The 4,074-nt window shown below is 32.4% G+C and overlaps 1 long non-coding RNA gene across 1 annotated transcript; it reads right to left on the bottom strand.

Annotated features, from left to right (window-relative positions):
* Positions 1–977: 977 nt before the first annotated feature.
* LOC125775747 (uncharacterized) lies at positions 978–3,513 on the bottom strand. Its single transcript, XR_007421355.1, has 3 exons — positions 2,360–3,513; positions 2,133–2,300; positions 978–2,070 (listed from the first exon to the last, which is right to left on the bottom strand). It is a non-coding gene; the product is annotated as an uncharacterized LOC125775747 (long non-coding RNA).
* Between the last annotated feature and the right edge of the window lie 561 nt (positions 3,514–4,074).

Here is a 4,074-nt window from a genome sequence, read left to right as displayed (position 1 = left end):
AACATGGGGAGAGATTTCACCAAGACATATTGAGTATGGAGAAAAGGTATCAAGGCAAATAGACTCCTAGCATGCTGGCAGACTATTGCTGGATATGTTTACGTGATAATCCTGACTACCAATACAGCAGAAGTTCAAAAAAGTACAAGAAAATATAAATTGAGGGATAAAAATTTGTAATATTCAATATATTTTTTGCAAAAACTTTACTTTTATTTTTCTCTTAACCTGGACCTAGCAATTTTTTTTTATATTCAAATTATATATTTACCTTATCAAAGCAACATAAAAAAACAAGTTTGGTTTCAGAGAAAAAATGTCAAAATTGTCGGCTAGTGTTATTATCTGTGATGTTCTCTATACGTGAATTGTCAATACATTCAAAATGGAAAACAGAGTAAGTAAACGTTAAATTAAAGATTTGCTGTTATATTCTTTTACTTTTATGTAATTAACTGTTGCATTTCCAGAATCCTTGCGTACAACAAAGGAGCAAATTGAATGCTACTTAGAACAATCATACAAGAACGATCCTAAAAAGTTAGAAGAGCTGTGGATCGAGCTTGCTCAACAGCTAAACGCTCTAAAGGGTCTATCACGTTCGCCTACCAAATGGAAGGAGGTAAATCTTTACATATACACTTATATATATATTTCAATTGTAATAAATATTTTGTTTATTTTAAAGTGTTTAAACCACTGGAAAAATCAAATTCGATCAAGGGCAAGAAAGGCGAAGGTAAGTAGGATATTAACTGGTGGAGGACCAATGCAGGAAATTCATTCCGCCGAGTTGGAAGAGCGGGCGATGGAAGCACTAGTGAGGACCGTGGTTGATGGACTGCCTGATGTCCCAACTATTGGATCCTTGCATAGAATATGTTTATAAACATATCTATATTAGTAAACAAAGTGGAATATTTTCTTTTTTCATTTAGAACGACATTATAATCGATATAGATCCGCAGAGTCCGACAGTAAGTGAGATGCCATCAACTTCACGATCTCGAAGGCAGACTTCTCAAGAAATGTTTGCTGACATGATTGCTACAATGAAGAAGAGGAGCGAAGAGAGGCGAAATTTAGAGAGACATCACAACAATGCTTCCAAAATGTTGCGGACTCTTTGAATAATATGGCAAGTGCTATTTTAAAGCTATCAGAAGCTGTTATAAAAAAAAATTGTTTGAGTTAAGAAGATATTTTTAAGTTCCTATTAATGTATATAATGTACATACATATAAAAAAAGACTGAATAAGTTAAATTATTTTTATGTTCCTATTAATGATTATTATGTACATACATAGACTGAATAAACGAATTTATTAATTTTTTGTGAAAATATAAATAAAAGATTTATTTTTAAAGGTATTTATTTACAAAGATTGTGTGAGAGAATTTAAGCAGTTACGTCGTGCATTTATTCCTGCATTGTAATACTGATTTGTTTGAGCTGGAGAATTATCATTCAAGGAAGAGTCTTCAAAGTTTTCAATGTCGATTTCATCGAAGTCACAAATACCATGTTTTTGCAAAATGTTGTGGAAAATTGAGCAAGTATAAACTGAGAACGCGGCGTTTGAGGGTGTATACCTCAGTACTCGCTCTTTAGATAAGCAACGGAAACGAGACTTTAAAACACCAAAGGCCCTTTCAATTATGTTTCTGGCCTTTATATGGATTATGTTATAAAGAACTTCATTTGGTGCAGATGGGTTTGATATAGGAGTCAAAAGCCATGGCTCTAGTGGATATCCTGAGTCACCTAGAAACTACTTAAATGAACTAGAAACATGTTCCCTTAATAATTTTATTCTGGCCGGTGATGTTCTCCAAATTCCGGAGTCATGGCATGAGCTAGGAAAACGAGCATTTAAATTGCGAAAAATAAGTTTGTCGTCACAAATCTAAAATTCATATATACATATATTATTTAAATTAAATTAATATTTTAACCTAGCGCTTCTACGTTAATACTGTAGTAACCATTTCGGTTCAGGTATTCATGTGGAATAACGTTAGACGACGAAGATGGTCCAATTATAGCAACATGGGTGCAGTCAATAGCACTAGAAATATTTTTATGTTTTAATATACTTGTTTTAATTTAACTCATATATATATACTTTACCCCATTTTAATTGTGTTGTAGTGCTCTGTTGCATTTGGGAAGCTTATTTCCACATTTTTGTGTTCCAACACAAGTTTGCATATATGCCTTATAATTCGGGATATGCTATGTTGGCTCATGGCAGATAAATGGCTATTTGAATGAAAAGAAATATAGCACTGAAACGAACTAGAAATAGTACACCAATGTTTAGTAAAAAATTTTAATTTAAAAGCATGAACACTCACCCGAATCTCAAAAGGAATAGCAGACTTTCGGAAGCGATTATCGTGAGGTTTCAAATCCTGCATAAGGTCCCAACACAATGATTTCGGAAAACGAAAATATTATCTAAATATTCCTTCCTCCAATAAAAATGGATCCTCACTATTCCTTAAGTGCGCCAAATTCCTCCTGTTTGCAATTCTAATTGAAAGAAATTATTAATATTTTTATATTCATTGCTATTAAACAATACTTACCTTTCTTAATTTTTATAAGTTTGTAAAATTAACTTCTTCGTCCATTGCTTATTTTCTATTATCTTAATACGTTTGTGACCTGCTTATTACCAGCTGACATAATTTAAGGCTATGTTTTGAGACTAGAGACTGAGACTGTATTGTGAATAGTAACTAGTCTCAAATTGAGACTTTACCTCAAAATGTCTCAAATAGAGACTAGAGACTGGTTACAGAATCCCGCTATATATCACACCGCAATTGAGAACATCACCCAGCAAGCGGTCTCCACACTAATACAATACAACTCAACACAACTCACCAAACTTCCACATCAATCAATCCACTCAACAAAAAGGATGGGCAAAAGGGAAAGCGGACCATTCGATCTTCACAAGCCGCACATCAACATTCGCACATTAAAATTCGCTACAAACTTTCGCTGACATACTGCGCCCCGTCGTCATCACCCGGTCCACTTCGCTACCGCAACTATACTTAAATTGGATCGCAGTCTGATCGCCGTTGATCTTGTCATAGATTTTATATATGTACATATGATTATTCAGACGAGTGGATTTATATTTTCTTTTTACATATTCATTGTGAAACACGAATAATTTCGATTGAAAATTAAATTCATCTTAAACTTGATTCTCATGTGCATTTTTTGTTAATCAAAGGTATTTAGTGTGACAGTGGGTGAATTATTAAAACAAATAAAACATATCTATACATTCAAACAGGCTACAAGCATAATCGACCATAATTGCACAGCAATTAGCTTTCATACATATATTGTGACTGCAAACTAAAAGAGTTTGTAGTCATAATTCAATATTAAAAGAAATTTTAACAACTTCAGCTGTTATTTAAATTAAAACGTGGCACATGAGTATATAAATTATGCGATGATTCAGTCAAACTAATTTACGAGTTCCTGTAATTTATGAAATGAATTATGTTTTAAAAAAACTATAATAAAACAGATCTGTACCTAACCTGTACCTGCATCCAAGATATCATTGAAATAAAAATTTTGAACCTGTCGTAAAGCATCGTAAAATCGTAAAATTATAAATTTTTACACTTGTTTAAAAAATTGTTGTTAGATTTCATACAAAAATGAGTTTACACATTCACAATTCCCAATGCTATGTTTTCGAATCGTTATAACTTATTACTTTATGAGACTTGTGAATTGCCTAAAAATAAGCTGTGGATGGTTATAAAAAATTTCAACGTAAAATCACTATAAATTGACGGCATTGCTGCCGTCACCGTGGCTCGAAACGAAGACTTAAGTAGCTATGAACGGAACATTTTATACTCTTTCTATTTTTCCGAATTTCAATAATATATCAGATATTCAAATTGACCAGTATTTTAAGACAAAGTTTTATTTTTATACATTGATTAGTACTTAATTTGTATACAATAAAATCAAATAATCAGTTTGAATTTAAAAATGTGTTACATGGAAAGTAGGCGCGGCTATAGTC

This window comes from Bactrocera dorsalis, chromosome 1 (genome assembly GCF_023373825.1).
Source record: "Bactrocera dorsalis isolate Fly_Bdor chromosome 1, ASM2337382v1, whole genome shotgun sequence".
In the NCBI taxonomy this organism is placed as follows: domain Eukaryota; kingdom Metazoa; phylum Arthropoda; class Insecta; order Diptera; family Tephritidae; genus Bactrocera; species Bactrocera dorsalis.
Note: the sequence above shows the minus strand (reverse complement) of the source record. Positions and strands in the feature narration are given on the sequence as shown.